We start from the raw sequence: 13,461 nt of genomic DNA, 5'->3' as shown, positions 1-13,461 counted from the left end.
ATAAAAGAATTATATGGAAAAAATTTTTAATGATTAGGCCTCTTATCAAACTGCAATATGGTGACACACAAAGCACTTTTATATTCAGGACTATAGCATACTCGTAGTAAGACAAGTAATGTAACTCCATAAAAAATAGCAAGGTGGCTTGTATGTATGTAGTGTGCACGCTCGTCGTGTACAGACGCACACATTCGAGTGATCTCGTGGTGCACTATTGAAACGTTCGTTCGGTGTAAAACGTTAAATAATAGATGTGTTTAATTTCACAAGGGTTATTTCAATACAGCACGTGACCATTCAGTGGTTGAATATTTTTTGTTTCAAATTATTACTTTACTTCTAAAATAGTAGCGTGACTTATTTCAGTGTGCACCATAGTCGAGTTTTTGAAATTTGACTAGCCAGAAAAAAGTCGCTATTGAGTAGGTTCTAGTCGCAAAAAAATAGATTTAGTCGGTCCGCCGTTCATAAATTATAAGGGTGATTTCTGTCCACACTGGAATAAGCGGCACCATTTCTTAACCTTGACAACCACAACACCTAGCTTAGACCTGATTGCACCCAGAAAAAGTCGTGAATTAGTCGCTCCTTCGTTTAGATGGGATTTTGAATTATTTTCATTGGTACGTACATTTACGTTGAAAAATCGTACACATAATGAAAAATGTCAGTACTCCTTTCAACCATTTATTTAACTTCTGACAGTTCGAATTCTAATCAATTAGTGAAGTCCTAATGCGTTTCCAATTCGATTTTTTCTAACAACCGATTTTATTTATGAAGAATTTTAATCGTGAATGTGAGCGGGTTCAATAAAGAATATATTGTCTGATTGGGATCGTAATGTTGCGTTTGACAATTTATGTAGTCAAGAATTCGCACCTCTAGAACGACAATGACATTATTGCAAAAATTTCATTTTTGAGAAATACGCTTTTGAAATTTTTTTTACTCTTTTACTGATATTTTTTTTCGATTGGTAGTAATCACAGTATATTTTGCAAAAAAGCATTAATATAGGCTTTATTTGAGAAAAAAATTGCATTATTCTAACTTAATATTTTGCTTGCTGTTTATTATTTTGACAGGTACCTATAGTTGCGTAGTAATTGTTATTAAAATCTATTCGTTGTGTTTATTAACTTTAAGAATGCCAGAAGAACATTGACGTAAAGTCAGAACATTGGCCTTAAAATAAAAAAATATTCTTAGATCGGTGGTTAATTATTACTTCAATCAATTCACCAATATACTTTGGAACACATTTCAGTTTCTAATACTATCAGTAGGCATAAAGTATACATTTATTAAGAGTTATATTGATTTAACGATAGAAAGTATTTTCACCTAACAATGTTATTAATATAACTAAAAGTTATAATGTAATAATAGTAATGTTTTATTACAAAACTTCAAAAATTTATAACAATCAAATATTTTTATCAAGTCTTCCTTTCCTGGTGAAATTATACAGTATAAAAATGCTTGAAGAACAAAAAATAAGTGTTCTCAAAATAATCTTAAAGAGAGGAGCTTATAATAGTTACATTAATTTACATGTTGAGACCCAATCATTCTTTTACACATTAGATAAACAATTATTATTATATGACATAACAAAATATAGTTTATGATATAATGACAATAAACACAGGTCAAGTTGTTCTCTGAAATCTCTGCTGTTAGCAGCCACTCCTTGAGAGGGCAGCTGGTCTCAACTAGCCAATGAGTCGTTTTTGAATTATAGTCCCTCTTCAATCACACAATGACTTAAATTCCCTCTAGAGTCTATATGGCTAATTACTTAAAAGTCGATGTCGCACTTGAAATTTTGATAGAAGTCGTTTATTATTAGATTACTTTTTGAAATTTTAGCACTTACGTCACTGTCGTTCTATAGGTGCGTTAATTGAATGAGGATTCACGTGATGATTCTCGTTCATATGGAGAAGAATTCATTACAATAAAGAATAAAAATTTATTATAATTAACACGATTGTTTTGTGTAATCAGATCTAAACTAGGTGTTGTGGTTCTCGAGATAGAGAAATGGTAAACAGTAAAACACACAACTTTTGAACGGCGAACTGACTAAATCTAGTTTTTTGCGACAAAATAGCGACTTTTCTGGCTAGTTAAATTTTAAAAACTCTACCATGGTTACACTGGAATAAAGCACGCGAAATAGTAATGTAACAATGCCGTCTGTTAACTAAAACGCGGTTAAGTGAGAAAATATTTTTTTTGAGATGTCATAAATAACCATAACCCAGTTTTAGAATGTTGAAATTGTTGAATGATATTTCAGCTATGCATCGTTAGAGTAAGTTCCGATAAGTCGAACACGTAACTAATTTTTAAAAGAGAAATTGTGCTCTATCTTTTTCTATTTAAAACGGATATTTGACCATTTGTCACTTAGCCGCGTTTTAGTTAGTGGACGGCAGTACACCCTGCGCTCCGAGCCTACACATTGAGAAACAATATTTTCGCTCCTGCCGATCGGAGGACAAGGGACAACCCGTATTGATGGGCTGAACTAGCGCTGCTACGTTTTTATGGAGTTACACTACTTGTCTTATTATATAGGTACTACATAAGAACCCTATATATATTGATTTTTGCAAATGCCTACGTAAAATAGAAGCGCTCGATATGCTTGGGAAAATTAAGGTACAGCTTCTTTATTAGGGCATATTGGGAAGAGCGATTAATTTTCAATATATGAACCAACCAAAGTTTCGCGATACTAACCTTTCATTTACGTAAACACTAACTAACCTTTAGGTATGTTTACAACGTATTTATTTAATTGTAAGTCGTAACTAATGGCTAGTCGTAATGCACACTAGACCGTGTACGATATTGCCATCAATGCCAATGCATGGCAAGTTTAGTATCGTCCCAACTCGCTAGCGTTACATCATTATGCTGTATTACGGATTCACTAACAGTACTTGCCTTCGTCAATCCAGTTTAGCTTGTGTACAAAATGATATAATAGAACAATACGACGGCATTACAATGATTGTAATTTTAGTTTGTGTGCGTAAAAGAAAATTAGCATTAAAAATTACTTCAAAATCATATTATATTTATTCAAACAATACGCTAGTTTGCGAAAGTTGAATGGTTTTTATATGAGTATGCTTATTCAATATAGCTTTTCTAACAAAAATGGTCATTACTTGTGCCACCAGTAGCTGTTTAGCGCAATAAGATGCGTTTACAGATATTTCTACTGTACGTTCAGTGTTGATCATAGTTTATCAAAGCGGTCCCTTCCCAGTGATTGCTGAAGAGTCCTAGGGGAAGGTAGGGAGGGACCTCGGAAGCAATTGGGGGGTGTTGATGCTGTCCAGGGGGTGCTACCGCATTAGAAAAATAAATCTTGAATTATTAATATACACTACACTACAAATACATACATATAAGTAATATATAATTTCTTTCCTTGTGATTTTTTTATGTTAAATTAATATGAGAAATGGTGCCGCTGGAATAAGCCTTTTTCATTCTTATTTTTTGAACGGCTGACCGTCTAAGTCTAGTTTTTTGCGACTAGAACCGACTAAATGGCGACTTTTTAACTAGTCAAATTAAAAAAACTCCACCAAGTCACGCAAAAAGTTCAAGTGAAAAATGTGCACCAAATACTTTCCTGCTAACCTCAGCAACGTGCGGCTTCCACTTCGATCAAAAATTACCCCCAAATTCCTGACTGTGTCCAAGTACGAAATACGAACGACATCGAAAGTCACAGGTGGCAAGGAGTCAAAGTCAGCACGGGATACATACCAAGAACTACTAATGATACATTGAGTTAATGATGAGCTAACTCAGACCAAAAGACCCACTCCAGTGAAGAATAGATTGAAGGGTCCACATTGGTGGCATTGATGGCAAATTCATTAAGAGACGACTGAGTGTAAATATTTTTATTTATAAAAGCTATTTGAAAATTAATACTACAATAATGTAGTCAGTTAAATTCGTAAACCTTGGAACCTCCATTACTGCGAACTTTGATTAGGCACAAAAGAACAGAATTATTAGAAATAATTATATGACAATCTACGATTATACCCTTATTTTATAAGGTCTACAAATCATACTTTAAGACGATTAATACACTGCACCGCGCCCCGCGACGGAGCGCGAGACGCGGAATTACGCACGCGGTGGCGGAGACGCAGATCTGCGCGGGGGCAGCGGTCTAGCGGCCCCGTGTCACTTAAAATACTCGCTTCGCAGTTGATCGCTTTAGTGACTGTATGTGTAGCCGAGATCCTTCTTTGACAAAAATGGTTAATAATACGGAACTCATTCAGGACGCTGCAGTTATACTGTCTATTTGGTTTTTGTTTAATCAAATAAAAAGACACCGAGGATATTGGATACATTCCTTTTTACGAACCAGATCGATAAATGGATAATTTCAACTTCATTACAAAGATTTAAGAAAATATGAAGATAAATTTGGTCGTTTTTAATAGCAAATATAAATTTATCGACGTCAACGTAGAAAACTGAACATGTCCTTAAGCATATAAATCTGCGCGGTAGTGCGGAGCGCAGTGTGTCGCGGCACTCCGCGCGGGGGCGCGGTAAATACACGCGCGGCGCGCTCCCGCGCGGAGAGGCTTTGTCAGTGTGTTAGACGACGCGTGTTTTCCATACAAACAGGTACTTCAGTACAACGTTAAAAAACGCAGCTCCGCGCTCCGTCGCGGGGTGCGGTGCAGTGTGATAATCGCCTTAAGCTTTAATTGCCTGATGTTGCGTTTATATAGTAGAATAAAAGGGTTTTCATCCAAAATCGGAGTTACGTGGTTTTCAAATTTAGCCGACATTTGCTTCTCAACGGAAGCAAATGGTGCCAAGTCTTGACTCAGAGCTACGTTGGAGACGAAGTGGAAAACCAGGTTTGGTTTTCATATTATAGTGTGAGTGATTGTGCATATCGACACTGGAAAGGTAAAACGTCTAACGTGAATGTGAAAAATATTACAAGGGAGCGATTGAGAAAAAGGTGATACAAATAAAACAAAAATACCTATTCATTTTTTATGCGATGTTACTCAAGTTTGTATTTAATTTCTTTCGGCTATATTATTTTATGACGAAATGTATGCGGACTGCACTGGAACATCTTGTAACTAGATGGCAATTTTTAAGAACTTCAAGTTTGGATAATTTCAAACCAGACGGCTGTCGAGCCGACTACATTCGTCTGGATTGCCGTACGCCGACTTGATTCAAGGTAGTAAAAACAGTAGGTAGGTATCGTTCTTTAAATTTTATTTAAATGCTCACGACACAAGCAATAATCTTTCAGACCTATATTAGGTAGATATATTATATATAAATATATATGTATATATTTAAAACCAGTTATAAGAATTTAGGAACTGCTTGAGATCGCAATCTTTCGATGCAACACTGCACTTAGATCGGTTTAAGAATGTGTGATGTCAGTTCATTGGAACGTCAATGCAGAACAAGAGAGAAAAGCTTTGAACAAAAATGATATGAGGGGAACATAGGATGACAGTGGTAACATTTACACAAATGTTTGCCGTCGCACAATCGTAAGAAGAAGCCGAGCACAATACCACGTACAAGTGTTAAGAGATTAATAAAAAGTAACGACAAACAGCGTTTTTAAAGTTTTTTTTTGTAAATTACAGTACCCTCATAACATACCAATACTCGAGCTAGTGTCTTCGCTGCGATATGCATGACACCGTAATTTCATAATGCTTTTTAAAGAATCATATTTTAAGTAACGAAATGTAGATTTTTTTTTTGCATTTTGAAAATTTGATGCAATCGACCTAGCACAGAATGTGTATGTACATGCGACGTCAAAGAGTGTATGTAACACAAAATATAAATGTCCTTCAGAAAATTGTGATGAAAAGTAGGTACGACAGTTTTGTGTGCTCCGAACCCCTGATAGGAAATGTGAACTGTAAAAAGATCGATGTAATTATTAACAGAAAGAACTACCACAAGGGACTCAGATCTTTGTTCTCCATACTGAATTATTAGTAGGTACCCAGTTCTGAAGGAAAATAGGGGCTCCATCTCTAACAAAGGTGTCAAAACCGCAAGAACAATATTAACTTAAACGGCCTTACGTAATGTCGAAGAGTAAATGACTATTCTGCAGCCTGTTGCGGCAAAGCTATCCCGACATCTGCTGGCATCCATCCGGCGGGTGTGATATAACGTCAGTTGATTTATCCACTTTTCACAGAAATTAGTTCGAAAGTACAAATCAGAAATCGGATTTTAAATGTCATTGTGGCAAATAATTCACAGGACGCAAAATAAGGCTGCTAGCAGATTGACTGCATGTTTGCAGGTAATGCGTTTGAGCTGTCAAATTGACGTGATGTTTATAAACAAAGACCCCACTGAGAAAATAATCCATGATCAAGACTCTATCTAGTCTATATCTAGTTAATGTGATTCATAAATAGCCTAGTGAATCCTTTCTTTAATCATTATGGTGCAATTATCTGGCGAATGCGCCTGTTCGCGAATGGGTCGCGAGGCGCACACGTGTATTACGTAGTGCGAATTGCGTTGTGATCTCTTTGTACAGAGGCGGTGATAATTGCATGCGTGCAGCGCTGTGCAGTGCGCATGCAGCACATTCTCCAGATCTGAATGCACCCTTAGAAAACAATACGTGATAATATTAACTAAAATTTATCCTTTCGTAAAGCGCATAATGTAAATAATAAACTGAACGCTGTTGCATTACGTTTGAAAAGATAACTGGCTCCGACAATTTGTAATATAATTACAATAAATTAAATTAATTTAGTATTTTATTTTGATCACACGTAGGTAGACAGTACTTGCATAATAAATTTGGTTTCACATTTTAATTTCGTTGCTTAAGATTCCGTCCACATTATAATAATAGTACAGTCCAAATGATGATGTCCGTTTACGAACTCTGATAAACATGGCATTAACAAAAAAAAAAAAATACAAAAATGTAAACAAAACATTTATTAAAATTCTAACATTGCTATGTACCCATTTACAAATACAACTTTGTTAACAGCAGTAGTAAGCAGGAATGGATGCGGATGAGGAACAACAACAAAATTATTAAATTAATTTCAATTTGTACGAATTTGAAAGCTGTGCAATTCACAAACTTTCTTTTGCATAATAGTAACATTAATTTATATATTATAACTATAACTGGAAAACGATTTTATTAGTAGTCTAGGTACATTATATCGACCTTTAGTGGTTAACATTAACGTCTCTCCGAACTTGACTTTGGGGTACATATGGTAATTACGGTCTCACCAAGTCAAATCTCGAAATTACGTAGCATTAAGAGTAATCTTATATTTATATCGTATAATATCATTGACTTACAATTATATGGACGTCGGGTCCGCGCTAAAAAGTGTCCGAACTTATAGGGCGTTAAAATCGTATACAGAGCGTCATTCACGCTTTAGTCTTCGTTTGTTCGACTGACAGCGAAGCAAGCAAAATTAGACAGTACTGCGATGACATTACAATTTAAATTCAACGTTTTAGCTTTTTCATATTCCTTTACATGTCACTACGTTTAAATAGGTTGACTTGGGACATTTTTTTTGTTGTTTGTGTATTAGACCCGTCGTCCATTTATTTGTAAGTCAATGTATAATATACTCTTATTAGCATTGCAAATATTCTTTACATATCGCACCCCTTATGGAAGAACGGCATAAGAGGAGTCACGTCAAACATATTTATTGCTCCATTATATACAGAAAAATACATAGGGCGCACTATAAGTTTCCGGACCTGGCCACTTACATTAACAATATTTAAAAAGTAATTACAACATTTGAAAATGGAACTCTTTGACTGTTGAATACAGTTTGTTTCGTCTGACTGTCACTTGTTCTTATGTTGTGGCGTCATTTTAGAAATTGGTTGTCTACATCACCATGGATTTAACTCGTGAAAATTTTCGTAGTATGATTTTCTACGACTATAAGTGTAATTCAACAGCTCAGCGGAGCTTCGCTCGGCTTCAAACTGCTTTTGGCGATGAAGCACCATGCAAGACGACTATTTACAGCTGGTTTGCAGAATTCAAACGCGGTCATGTGAATTTCAGTGATAAATTTCATGATGATCGCCCGTCCACTGCTGTGAACAACAAAAACATTGATGCTGTGCGTCGTATGATCAAAACAGACAGGCATGTGACATACCACGAGATTCGGGTATGTTGCTTTGGAGAATCGTTGTACCATGAGTAGTGATTGGTACACGACCATTTGTTTGCCGGAAGTTATTGGCAAACTCCGTAAAAATAACCGTAAACGCCGTATCATCTTGCACCATGATGCCAGTTTTCACACGGCCAGACAGACAAATGAATTTTTGAAGGTGAACAACGTTGACCTTATGAGCCATCACGCGTACAGTCCCGACCTGGCACCTTGTGACTTTTATTTATTTCCAAAAATTAAGAACCAGTTACGCGGTCAATGATTTTCATCACCTGGAGAGGCTGTCGAAGAGTATGAAAAATATGTTTCAGAGATTGTCACGGAGGAGTGGCATAAATGTTTTCAAAATTGGATCATTCGTATGAGAAAGTGCATTAACGCTAACGGAGAATATTTTGAGAAACAATAAATTAATTTCTGACCACTTATAGTATTTTTTCTAATTAATTCCGGAAACTTATAGCGCGCCACACGTAACCCACGTCCTCTCCAATTCTTGTAACTCTATCCATAATATTAGTCGATAGGGTTACAAGAGTTGGAGAGGACGTGAGTTATAATTTTCTGTATCTAATGGAGCAATAAACGTTTTTGACGTAACTCCCACTTATGCCATTCTTCATTGAGGGGTGCGATATGATAAACCAATTACTATACGTAATAGCCTTATTTTTATTCACGTCACAACTAAATAAAACCATAAATATACCCAAAACGTAGGGTTAAAGTCGTACATGCAATCATACAAACGCTTATATCTATTTTAACACGTTCCCTGTGGAACTAGAAATCAAAAATTGACCCCTCACGTGCATTTTTTTTTTTGCAAACACGTCGGAATTGGTATATATTAATGCATTTATGGATAGAAAATTCATTTTCATAAACTCCCTTTCCATTATCTAATTTTTCCCGAGTGCCCCATATATGATACACGCACGTATGAGCTCTTTACTTGATGCCACATATATGGTGCATGCACGTACTAGTTGTTTACTTAATGCATCACATATAATTCATGCACGTTTAGAGTCATTTTGACAGATGTTTTAGTTAAATATCTGTAGTCTATACCGTGAAAAGATAGAAAAAGTTAGTGAAAGTTTATTATAAAGTGTTACGAGTTATATAGTTATCTAAGTGTTTGACAAAGTTTTGGTTTTATCAACATGTCATGATCATCAAATGGCAATGTCCACTGGTTTCAGGCCAATCATGAAACCTAAAATTGTATTAGATTACAATCGCGGCAAGAAGGGCATTGATATAGCTGATCAGCTCGCAAGTTACAATTCGCCCGTTCGCAAAACTTGTTGTTGGTATAAAAAAATTGCGGGTGATCTGATGTCGGTAGCTGTTGTAAATGCAATTTTGATCTACAAGGACCTCCATCGAAATAATAAAATGACACTGTTGACAGGTCATGAAATAATTATCAGTCATCTCCTGGAAATTCAAGATGCTGAGCCGTTAGCTGGGCCATCAATGACATCTAACTATTCCCGCCATGAATTGACCAAAATCCCACGCCGATGTGCTACCAAAATTTCCAGAAAGCGTTGTGTTGGTTGCTACAAAATTATGACTGAACAAGGCAACACACCTACAGAAGCTCGTAGAAAGGCAAAGCAAACGGACACCGAATGTTTGATGTGTAAAAAAGCATTGTGCCTTCATTGCTACAATGCTAGCCATTAAATAATGATTTTAGTTGTGCTTACTAGACAATTTTTGTTTCTTGGGTTTTATGACATTGTTTATTTGATTATTGTTTAGTTTTTATTATCACGTGCCGTATACGCAAGTCAATAATTAGATCTTTCTAACTTGTAATAAAAAAATAATAAATATTTTTCGTGATTTATTTTGATAGTAATAATCTGGCAACATTGGTTAAAAAGTCATCCGGTACCACTTGCTTATTGTCACAATTTTTGTGGTCCATACGTGCAAGCAAATAAAGATGATCTAGCTACACGTGCAAATTTTGAAAAACTTTTAAATTTACAAAGGGTCGTGTCTCATATGTGGTGCACTCACGTGTCGTTTGGACCTCGAAATGCATCACATATGATGCATGCACAGGGAACGTGTTAAATGTTAAAAAATAATAAATTAGACCTAATGTTGCTATTAACTTGGCAAAAAGCGTCAAAATTACATAAAGCGGTATTGACATTTAATCTGGCCTAGGAGACGTTTTCATGTTGAATAGACGAAAGTTTGGTCACAATCTCACCGGATGTTGAGCGACGATGTTACACGTTTCGTCTAGTAAATGCCTATTCACTTTAGCCTGGAGTAGCCTCAAATTGTAGCTTTCGGAAAACACAGACGCAGAAAATAAGACTTCTTAGCCGCGGAACTAAATTGCGAAGTTCCTGCGTACATTCTCCGAAATGCATTCGATAGAAAATCGACAAGGTTGGAAACCAATTTGCGTTGATTGAGATTTAGAAACTTTGCCTCCGCATGAAAGTCGTTACAAATTACTTTGCTTTTCGCTCTACCGAGTCCAAGGCAGCCAACTGGTCAGAACCATTCAAGAGATGACAGAAGTAATATCTTGAAAAGGATACTCAATTTTTGGCAAGAGTTGTTGCAAGGCGCTCGTTTGTAGTGACCAAAGTTGAGGTTCGATGATAACACAATCCAAGAGAAAGGTGGTCCTGGGGCCTGTTTCACGAACCTACAATTTTACTAGTTTTCTAGCTACTAGTTACCAGTACTAATATTACAAGTACTAGTAAATTTCGTTTCACAAATAAAAATACTACACTTGTAGCTAGTAGTCATAGGGTCGTATTCTAGAACTCTACTCAATGCCCAAGTCAGGATTTGAGCAAACTTGAGTATGATTTCAAGCACTCGAAATACAACCCTAATGGCAAGGGCTTGAGTATGATTTTCAGTGCTCACTGCAATACTCAAGTCCTGACTTGAGTATTGAGTAGAGTGCTATAATACGACCCATAGACTGCTAATAAATACTAGTTTTAATTGGTAGCGTACTAGTACAACTTAATTCCATACCTTTATACGTCAGCAGTTAAAAAATTGGCCAAAACAATTAACCAATTCAAATAAGTAAATAATTATATAAGTACATATGTAAAAAATTACGTGTATATAAAATATATTATGTAAAAAAAATATGTTAAAATAAGTAAATATAATAACAATATAATAATATACGGAAATAAAACAAATCTTAAAATTGTCGTTTCGAGTGCCATACAGACTTAGGTTATAATTACAAATATTTCAAGTCATCTCTGTACTCATTAAGTCTGACCAATCTTAAGGCGGGAAAAAGATCGAAACTTTATAGTTTTCGACATAATGAAGTTTTGCGAATCGAAATGTTGTAGAGAACATTGTATGTTATAATAATTAACTACAGTTTATATACTCAATAACTACTCCGTTAAAGTAAATTAATATTTCTGACCAAGGACCAGTATGGTTTACTTACACTTATAAATAACGAGCCCTGTACCACACCTACGATGGGGTCGGGCTCGGCCTGTGGCGAGTGGTCGGGTTCAGATTACGAGGTGTGCTTATGCTCTTCGGCGGCACGCACAGAGGTTAGTATTATGGGCGCTTAATGAGATTCCGGGTTCGATTTCCGTATTTAAGAAACGAACATTTCTAAATTGGTTCTGCTCTGGGTATTCCGGGTATTGCCTTCAGAGTTATCGTTATTCTTGTATTCATGGTACAGGAAATTCCCTAATTTGAGACCTGGAATTTGGTGTGACTAGCTGGCATTCACTGCGTCGTGAACAGCACGACATACGCTAGCTTTAGAAACCCCAAGCATATCGGCTACTGCATGGTACTGTACTCCAGGACCCATCCAATGCAATGCGACTTGTATAATTATTTTGGCTAATGATTGGCGGTTATTCGCTGTATTTCAGGTCCGATCGCAGGCAAGAGAGCTTCCAGTTTCTCGCTTGTCAAACGAAATCTTTCGTTAAATTGATAAGTAGTTTGTACCTTTTCATGTGAATTTCGAGGTAGACATCTCGACAACGTCGCACTATTAGTTACTTCCTTATTTTCCGGACATGACGACATCATTTTCTAAGTGACGTCACTGATCAAATTTTTGTACAAGATTACAATACGCCTTCGAATGGTAGAAGTACGTATGTAATATATGAGTATATTGGACCAGTAGTGTTTTCATGAAACAGAACATAGTTTACAATGGTAATTATGGACTAGTAACTATTAGCCTGCAACAAGTGACTAATAATAATAATAATAACTAATAATAATAATAATTTACCATCGTAGATTCATGAAAGGCACACTAGTAGAATAGTATAAAATAATAGTCCATGGATTAGTAATACTAGACTGGTAAGTGAAATAGGGCCCAGTCGGCACGAATATACCTCTAGAAAAGAGACACTCTTTGGCTGTGTTTTGATGTGACCGTTGCCTAGATCGTTTCGTTGTCGGCACGGGTATCTCACAAATATAGCTATCCACTACTGTGCTGTCGTCCGCATACCCAAAGATACTGAGCAGTAGCAACAGGCCATTAATGTGAAGCAACAGAGTAGTGGAGAGGATAGGTACACCGGCACTAATACTGTGAAGAGCAGACGAGTAGTCATCTAGAACTATACGGATAGACTGGTTGCTCAGGAAATCGCCTACCCATATGCAACGATAAATTTAAGGCTTTGTAGTTGATGGAGACGTCGGAGTAGGAAATAAAGTATTCTATAACTCGACAAATGGCATTAGAAACGGAAGATGCGCAGTACGTTGTCAGAGTGATTGGTAGTCCTTAGGGGGCGAAACCGATACTTGGCACATTTACACCGATAGATATATCGGTCTAGATGTGTTATTAGCAGAAGGTCCAAGCAATGGGCTATGTGATCGCTAACGTCGGGCATCCGGGTAACACAATTCATCAGCTGAGAGAGATCTACCGATAGAACACAAGCTCGCGCCTCTGTTCCAGCATGTTCAGTTTTTTGGTATTTGAGCAACCATTGCTGCTGGTGAACTCCAGAGTTCGCTAAAAATACTGTTGACTGCTTTCACCGAGCAGCAGGCACAGTGAATCACTTGGTTAGGGGTTTCCATTGCTCGATCGATATATTGGCGTGGAGAATTTGTTCGAGGTCAATGTCTACCAGAACCCACATTACGGAGAGATCGG

At 36.5% G+C, this 13,461-nt stretch overlaps 1 protein-coding gene across 1 annotated transcript in view; it reads right to left on the bottom strand.

Moving 5' to 3' along the window:
• Positions 1–8,068: 8,068 nt before the first annotated feature.
• LOC113228744 (sterol regulatory element-binding protein cleavage-activating protein) overlaps positions 8,069–13,461 on the bottom strand; it is a 35,799-nt gene continuing 30,406 nt past the window's right edge. Inside the window, exon 23 of the transcript XR_003310343.1 lies at positions 8,069–8,184. The gene's annotated coding sequence lies outside the window, so the exon portion shown is untranslated. The remainder of the gene's footprint in view (positions 8,185–13,461) is intronic.

This window comes from Hyposmocoma kahamanoa, unplaced genomic scaffold (genome assembly GCF_003589595.1).
Source record: "Hyposmocoma kahamanoa isolate Upper Pololo Valley unplaced genomic scaffold, ASM358959v1 100021, whole genome shotgun sequence".
NCBI classification, from domain to species: Eukaryota; Metazoa; Arthropoda; class Insecta; order Lepidoptera; family Cosmopterigidae; genus Hyposmocoma; species Hyposmocoma kahamanoa.
The sequence above is the reverse complement of the archived record's forward strand: the minus strand, read 5'-3'. Positions and strand labels throughout refer to the sequence as shown.